At 41.3% G+C, this 9180-nt stretch overlaps 1 pseudogene across 1 annotated transcript; it reads left to right on the top strand.

Annotated features, from left to right (window-relative positions):
• Positions 1-7429: 7429 nt before the first annotated feature.
• On the top strand, positions 7430-9180 carry LOC105512644 (annotated as a pseudogene). The gene has a single exon (XR_001001891.1). The product of XR_001001891.1 is annotated as a eukaryotic initiation factor 4A-I pseudogene (transcript).

The raw sequence follows: 9180 nt of genomic DNA, 5'->3' as shown, positions 1-9180 counted from the left end.
AGTAATTAAGTAATTCTTTTTTTTTTTTTTTTTTCTCTTGAGACAAGGTCTTGCTCTATCACCCAGGCTGGAATATAGTGAGGAGAACAGGACTCACTGAAGTTTTTTTGTTTTTTGTTTTTTTTTGAGACGGAGTCTCACTCTGTCGCCCAGGCTGGAGTGCAGTGGTGCTATCTCAGTTCACTGCAAGCTCCGCCTCCCGGGTTCATGCCATTCTCCAGCCTCAGCCTTCCAAGTAGCTGGGACTACAGGCACCTGCCACCACGCCCAGCTAATTTTTTGTATTTTTAGTAGAGACAGGGTTTCACCGTGTTTGCCAGGATGGTCTTGATCTCCTGACCTCGTGATCCGTCCCCTTCGGCCTCCCAAAGTGCTTGGATTACAGGCGTGAGCCACCATGCCCAGCTGGCTCACTGAAGTCTTGACCTACTGGACCTCAAGTGATCCTCCTGCCTCAGCCTCCCATATATATATATGTATGTATGTATGTTTACTTTTGGTGGAGATGGGATCTTGCCATGTTGCCCTAGCTGGTGTCAAATTCCTGGGTTCTAACTATCCTCCCACCTTGTCTTCCCAAAGTGGTGGAATTACAGGCATGAGTCACTCCCGCCTGGCCAAAAGTAAATAATTTTTTTTTTCTTTTTTTGGAGACAGAGTCTTACTCTGTTACCCAGGCTGGAGATGGAGGTTGCAGTGAGCCAAGAATGTGCCACTGTACCCCAGCCTGGGCAACAGAGTGACTCCGTCTCAAAAAAGGAAAAAAATATATATATAATGCCAAAACGATCACAAAAAGAAAGAATTTAAATAGAAAAACTGAAGTGGTAGTCAAAGACTTTGCCTCTCACAAATCTCCAGGTGCATATTGTTTTATAAGTGAGTTCTACCAAACTTTGTAGATCTCTATACAAGTTGTTCCACTAATAAAAAAGGAGCAAAACCTGCCCAGTTAATTTTATAAGGCACCATACTCTGGATTCCAAAACTACATGACAAATAACATCAGAAAGGAAAAGTGTAGGGTCAGCTTATAAATAAGTGTAGATACAAAATTCCTAAAGAAATTGTTAGCCAACAAACACAAGAATATATATATATATATATATATATATATATATATATATATTTTACATCATACATCATGATCAAGTATGGGTTTTCCCAAGAATAAAACAATGATTTAATATCATGAAACTTATCTACACAATTTAATGTATTAATTCTATGTCAGAAAAATCAAATGATATAACCTTTTCTTTTTTTTTTTTTTTTTGAGATAGTGTCTCCCTCTGTCACCCAGGCTCCAGGGTAGAGTGCATGGCACAAACCTGTAGTCCTAAGTGCATCTGTGGTCCTAGTTATTTGGGGGAGGCTAAGGTAGGAGGATTGCTTGGGCCCAGGAGGTAAAGACTGCAGTGAGCTATGATGAGTCCATTGCACTCCAGCCTGCGTGACAGAGCAAGACTCTGTTTCAAAAGAAGAAAAGAAAACAAGCGCGCGCACAGAAAACAAACAAACAAACATGAAGCCCCAAAACAAAAAAACACCAACACCAAATAGACTAGTGGAAAAAAATAAACCATGCCCAAGGATAAAGCCATGTAAATGAGAGTTAATATATAATAAAAGTGAAATCACTAATCAATGGAAAATAATAGATTCCTTCATAAAAAGTTTGGGGGAAATTGGCTTACTATAAAAATAGAAGCAAAACTGCTTTTCTTATCTAAGGTCACATATCATTATAGGTTCCAGGTTTAATAAAGACATAAATGTGAAAGATAAAAGTATGTTGCTTTTTTTTGTTTTTTTGTTTTTTGTTTTTTGGTTTTTTTTGAGACAGGGTCTTGCTCTGTGGCCCAGGCCAGAGTGCAATGATCTCAGCTCACTACAGCCTCAGTCTCCCAGGTTCAAGCAATTCACATGCCTCAGCCTCCCGAGAAACTGGAACTACAGATGTGTACCATCACACCCAGCTAAGTTTTGTATTTTTAGCAGAGATGGGGTTTCACCAAGTTGACCAGGCTGGTCTCGAACACCTTACCTCAAGTAATCTGCCTGTCTCAGCCTCCCAAAGTGCTGGGATTACAGGCATGAGCCACTGCACCTGGCCATGAAAGGTAAAGCTATGTTTTAGAAGAAAATATAAGAGAATTATTCTGTGATACAGGTGATAAAGACTTTTTTAAAAAACCTAAAGTACAAGTTATATGGCAAAAAATATTGATGAATTTTGTGACATAGGCTGGGTGCTGTGGCTCACACCTGTAATCCTATCACTTTTGGAGTCCAAGGAGGGTAGATCACTTGAGCTCAGGAGTTCAAGACCAGCCTGGGTAACAAAACAAACAAACAAACAAAAAAAGGATTTAATGACATAAAACTTAAGGATTTCTGCTTATATAACAAACAATGGATAAAGTTAATAGGGTGATAACAGATTGGTAGAAGACATTTCTCATGTCTAAAATCAACAAGGGACTAATTATACAATATGGCAGAAATAGCAGATCAGCAAGAAAAAGACAGGAATCTCAATGGAAAAAAAAAAAAGAAGACAAAAGGATATAACCAGGCAACCTATAGAAGAGAAAATCCAAAAGGCTGAAAAGCATTTGAAGAGATGCTTTAATTATTTAATAATCATGGTCGGGCACGGTGACTCATGCCTGTAATTCCAGCACTTTGGGAGGCTGAGGCGGGTGGATCACCAGACCACCCTGAGCAACATGGGGAAAACCCATCTCTACTAAAAATACAAAAATTAGCAGGGTGTGGTGGCGAGCACCTGTAATCCCAGCTACTTGGGAGGCTGAGGCGGGAGGATCCCTTGAACCTGGGAAGCGGAGGTTGCAGTGAGCTGAGACTGCACCACTGCACTCCAGCCTGGGTGATAACAAGACACCATCTCAAAAATAAAAATAAAAATAAAATATATTTAATAATCAGAGAATAACAAATTGAAATAACGATGAGAGGCTGGTAGTGGGTTATCAGAACTTATGATCATTAGTGTCACTAAAGTTCGTATACAACCCCCCACTGCTAAATTTGACTGGCTTAATTTTTTTTTTTTTTTAAAGAAATAACAATGAGAGGCCAGGCACGGTGGTTCACGACTGTAATCCCAGCACTTTGGGAGGCCGAGGCAGGCAGATAACTTGAGCCCAGGAGTATGAGACCAGCCTGGGCAATATGACAAAACCCCTTCTCTACAAAAACTACAAAAATGAGTGGGTGTGGTGACTTACATCTGTAGTCTCAGCCACTCAGGGGGCTGAGGTGGGAGAATCACTTGAGTCTGGGAAGTCGAGGCTGCAGTGATCCATGATTGCACCACTTCACTCCAGCCTGGGTAACAGAGTGAGACAGTGTCTCCAAAAATAAAATAAATAAAATAAATAAATAAATAAGGTTTATTTGAACAGTAAATCAGGTAGCTTCAAACCAAAGTGAATGAGGAAGCAAGGCAAAGAAAATATTTGATTGGCTAAAGTGGAGTAGTAGCCTTATTTGGATCGTTCCAGTGTAAAGTTTCTAGTTAGAGGATAGTTAGAGGGCTCTCGTTGGTTGAGTGTAAATTTGTTTTCCTATAATATGACGATTTACAGAGTTGGGTTTCAGTTTACATACATAGGGACCCAGGGTTCTGGCCTCCCATTTAATTCTTTCTTTCTTTTTTTGTTTTATTTTATTTTATTTTATTTTATTTTATTTATTTTGAGACAGAGTCTCTCTCTGTTGCCCAGGCTGGAGTGCAGTGGAGTGACCTTAGCTCACTGCAACCTCCGCCTCCCAGGTTCAAGCAATTCTCCTGCCTCAGCCTCCCAAGTAGCTGGGATTACAGGTGCATGCCACCATGCCTGGCTAATGTTTTGCATTTTTAGTAGAGAGAGAATTTTGCCATGTTGGCCACACTGGTCTCAAACTCCTGACCTCAGGTGATCTGTCTGCCTCGGCCTCCCAAAGTGCTGGGATTACAGGTGTGAACCACCTTGCCCAGACTGTTTTATTTTTTTAAAATTTTGCTCATAGGAAAATCTTCATGAATATTTCTTTCTTTTTTGTGTGGTTTTTCTTCTTTCTTCCTTCTTTAATTTGTTTATTTTTTGTATTACTTTTTACTTTATTCCTGAAACACCACCATTTAGTTATTTCAACAAGGGAAACATGAAGCAGAACTAAACCAGCACTTCCATTGGGTTTGCAGCCTGCTTCATGCCATCTGATTGACCCACAAATACCAAGTCTTGAAATTCAATTTAAGTAGTCCCAGAATGATAGTGTTCCCACACACCACACAGAAGCAAATAAAATACCTCTCTGGAATAAGATTGCATGCATTTCCTAAACCTCAACTTTTTTTTTTTTTTTTTTTTTGAGACGAGGTCTCACTCTGTTGCCCAGGCCGGAGTGCAATGGCATGATCTTGGCTCACTGCAACCTTCTTCTCCCAGGCTCAAATGATTTTCCCACCTTAGCCTCTTGAGTAGCTGGGACTACATGTGCCCACAACCATGACTGGCTAATTTTTGTATTTTTTAGAGACAGGGTTTCACTATGTTGGCCAGGCTGGTCTGAAACTCCTGACCTCAAGTGACCCACCCGTCCCGGCCTCCCGAAATGTTGGGATTACAGGTGTGAGCCACTAAGCCCGGCTGCCTCCACTTACTTTTACAAATATATTATACCACATAATGAAAGATAAACATGCATACAACAAAAGAAGAAAAATATCTTTAGAAACAATAGCCAAAATAAACAGAAACAGATCCACACACACAAAAAAACCATTGGATATTATGATTATCAAACATGGGCCATAAAATAAGTATGCTTTCAATGTTCAAAGAAATAAAAATCCAAGCTTGTTATTTTCATCAGAGAACTGGCAACTAAAAGGTGACATAGCAATTAAAAGAAAATAGGAATGAATTCCTCTATAACCTAGGAGTGGGAAAAACTTTTCTTATTGTGCCTTAAAATCCAGTAGCAATTAGGGAAAAGAATCTATTACAAAGACACACTAAAAAAGTATGAAAATATGTATGCATAAGGCAGTTATCAAAGTATTAAGGCTAATAGTCAAAGACTGGGAACAATGAAAATGCCTGTCCACATGGGACAGGTTGAATTAACTATGAAATATTCAAATAAGGAATTACTGAACAACAATGAAACCACTGAAGAAAATAATAGGGAATATCTTTATATGCTACTGTAAAGTGATCTCTAGGATATATTTTTAAGTAAAAAAAGAAGCAGGATGGGTAATAGCTGGGTGCACTGGTGTGTGACTATAGTCCGAGTTACTCAGGAGGCTGAGGCAGCAAAAGTTTGAGACCAGCCTAGGCAACATAGTGATTACAGGGATACTGGCATCTCTATTAAAAAAAAAAAAGAAAGAAAGAAAAGTGGAGGAACATGTGCATAGTACACTATTGTTTGTAGAAAGGAAGAGAACATGAATATATTCTCTAGAGATGTAAATATAAACAAACAGAGAAAAGGTTAGCTATAGTTACCTATATGAGAAGGGAGAGAAAGATAATAGGATGGAAGAGATGGGGACAGAAACTACCCTTCTCTGAGTACATACTGTTTTGTATATTTGACTTTGGGATCGTGTAAACATTAAATTTTAAATAATATAAAATTTTAAAACATCAAAAAAGTCAAAAGCAAATGAACCTGTGCATCATATTGGTAGCATAACCCATAAAAGGGAATTATTTTAAGTAAATTTGAAATATAGTAATTTTTCTTTTTTCTTTTTTTTTTAAGATGAAGTCTGGCTCTGTCATCCAGGCTGGAGTGCAGTAGCATGATCTCAACTCACTACAACCTCTGCCTCCCGAGTTCCAGCGATTCTCCTGCCTCAGCCTCCCGAGTAACTGGGATTACAGACGTGTGTCACCACACTCAGCTAATTTTTGTATTTTTTAGTGGAGATCGGGTTTCACCATGTTGGCCAGGCTGGTCTCGAACTACTGACCTTAGGTGATCCACCTGCCTTGGTCTCCCAAAGTGCTAGGATTACAGGTGTGAACCATTGTGCATGGTCGAAATACAGTAACTTAACTGTAAATTCCCGGAGGTAAAAATTCTTAAAATAATGAACAAAGTAAGTCTTAAACTGTTGTTTGGAATACTTTTGTTAGTAACGATAGCAAAACTAATAGTATAACAGTAGGATAAAGAAAATATATAATTATGTTAATGATGTTGGGAACCCCCAGATTTGCAGTGTAAAAGAGATACAATTATAAAATCAAAGAACTCAGTTAAAAATTAGTTTTTCATTTTATTATATATTTTAGAGATGAGGGGTCTCACTATTATTGCCCAGACTGGTTTTATTTATTTATTTATTTATTTTTGAGACAGAATTTTGCTCCTGTTGCCCAGGCTGGGGTACAATGGCACGATCTCAGCTCACTGCAACCTCCACCTCCCGGGTTCAAGTGATTCTCCTGCCTCAGCCCTCCCCAGTAGCTGGGATTACAGGTGTGCACCACCATGCCCAGCTAATTTTTGTGTTTTTAGCAGAGATGGAGTTTCACCGTGTTGGCCAGACTGGTCTCGAACTCCTGACCTCAGGCGATCTGCCTGCCTCTGTTGGGATTACAGGCATGAGCCACTGCGCCGGCTGAGGCTGATTTTAAACTCCTGGTCGGTCTAAAGCCATCCTCTTGCCATGGTCTCCCAAGTGCTGGGATTACAGGCTTGAGCCACTAGTACCCAGCCCTAAAAATTCATTTGACTTGGAAATATCAGTGTTAAAATGTGATGCATTTTCTCTTAAAAAATCTGTCTACGTATATATATGTATCTGTGTCTATCATATATATATGTATCTATGTCTATATATATAGACATAGATACATATATATATAGACATAGACATATATATAGACATAGATACATATATAACCATATCTATACATCTATCTTTATGTATATCTATGTGTAGCAATATCTCTATCTACATACATATATACACACATATTTCTGAACTCTGACCACTAAAATGGCCTAAAAGCTATGATGCACTCATTAACAGTGTATAGGAACCAGGATTCACTGGAGAAATAGTGATTCCATGTCTGAAGAAGAAAATGTAGACCAGGCATGATGGCTCACTCCTGTAATCCTAGCACTGTGAGAGGCCTAGGTGGCTGGATCACTTGAGGCCAGGAGTACAAGAACAGCCTGGCCAACTTGGTGAAACCCCATCTCTGCTAAAAATACAAACATTAGCCGGGCATAGTGGCACATGCCTGTTGTCCCAGTTACTCAGGAAGCTGAGGCAGGGGGATCGCTTGAGCCCAGGAGGCAGAGGTTATAGTGAGACGAGATCTTGCCACTGCACTCCAGCCTACTGGGTGACCAGAGTAAAACCCTGAAAAAGAAAGAAAATGGCTAGTTTCTAAGGATCATGTCTGCGAGCCAGGATTCCCGATCCAGAGACAATGGCCCCGATGGGATGGAGCCCGAAGGCGTCATCGAGAGTAACTGGAATGAGATTGTTGACAGCTGTGATGACATGAACCTCTCAGAGTCCCTTCTCCGTGGCATCTACGCCTATGGTTTTGAGAAGCCGTCTGCCATCCAGCAGCGAGCCATTCTACCTTGTATCAAGGGTTATGATGTGATTGCTCAAGCCCAATCTGGGACTGGGAAAATGGCCACATTTGCCATATCGATTCTGCAGCAGATCGAATTAGATCTAAAAGCCACCCAGGCCTTGGTCCTGGCACCCACTCGAGAATTGGCTCAGCAGATACAGAAGGTGGTCATGGCACTAGGAGACTACATGGGTGCCTCCTGTTATGCCTGTATTGGGGGCACCAACGTGCGTGCTGAGGTGCAGCAACTGCAGATGGAAGCCCCCCACATAATCGTGGGGACCCCTGGCCGAGTGTTTGATATGCTTAACTGGAGATACCTGTCTCCCAAATACATCAAGATGTTTGTACTGGACGAAGCTGACGAAATGTTAAGCCGTGGATTCAAGGACCAGATCTATGACATATTCCAAAAGCTCAACAGCAACACCCAGGTAGTTTTGCTGTCAGCTACAATGCCTTCTGATGTGCTTGAGGTGACCAAGAAGTTCATGAGGGACCCCATTCGGATTCTTGTCAAGAAGGAAGAGTTGACCCTGGAGGGTATCCGCCAATTCTACATCAACGTGGAATGAGAGGAGTGGAAGTTGGACACACTATGTGACTTGTATGAAACCCTGACCATCACCCAGGCAGTCATCTTCATCAACACCCGGAGGAAGGTGGACTGGCTCACCGAGAAGATGCATGCTCGAGATTTCACTGTCTCTGCCATGCATGGAGATATGGACCAAAAGGAACGAGATGTGATCATGAGGGAGTTTTGTTCTGGCTCTAGCAGAGTTTTGATTACCACTGACCTGCTGGCCAGAGGCATTGATGTGCAGCAGGTTTCTTTAGTCATCAACTATGACCTTCCCACCGACAGGGAAAACTATATCTACAGAATCGGTCGAGGTGGATGGTTTGGCCGTAAAGGTGTGGCTGTTAACATGGTGACAGAAGAAGACAAGAGGACTCTTCGAGACATCGAGACCTTCTATAACACCTCCATTGAGGAAATGCCCCTCAATGTTGCTGACCTCATCTGAGGGGTTGACCTGCCACCCAGCCCCAGCCAGGGGTCAATCTCGGGGGGCTGAGGAGCAGCAGGAGGGGGGAGGGAAGGGAGCCAAGGGATGGACATCTTGTCATTTTTTTCTTTGAATAAATGTCACTTTTTGAGGCAAAAGAAGGAACCGTGAACATTTTAGACACGCTTTTCTTTGGGGTAGGCTCTTGCCCCAGGCGCCGGCTCTTCTCCCAAAAAAACACTAATCCATTTCCCTAACCTAGTAACCTCCAGATCCCAGAGGCTCTCCTCACCTCAGCTGAGCTCCTTTGAAAGTGATTCAGGGGACTATGTCACTCAGCCTCATTTGCTGGACCAAATCTGGAGGGAGAACCCCTAAAACCCCTGAGTGAGGTTGCCCAGGGGGTTGTCCCCAGGTTGGGGGAAGCAGGGGAGAGAAAATGGTAGCCATTTTTACATTGTTTTGTATAGTATTTATTGATTCAGGAAGCAAACACAAAATTCTGAATAAAATGACTTGGAAACTGCCAAAAAAAA

The sequence above is a fragment of the Colobus angolensis genome, unplaced genomic scaffold, assembly GCF_000951035.1.
Source record: "Colobus angolensis palliatus isolate OR3802 unplaced genomic scaffold, Cang.pa_1.0 Scaffold216, whole genome shotgun sequence".
NCBI classification, from domain to species: domain Eukaryota; kingdom Metazoa; phylum Chordata; class Mammalia; order Primates; family Cercopithecidae; genus Colobus; species Colobus angolensis.
Note: the sequence above shows the minus strand (reverse complement) of the source record. Positions and strands in the feature narration are given on the sequence as shown.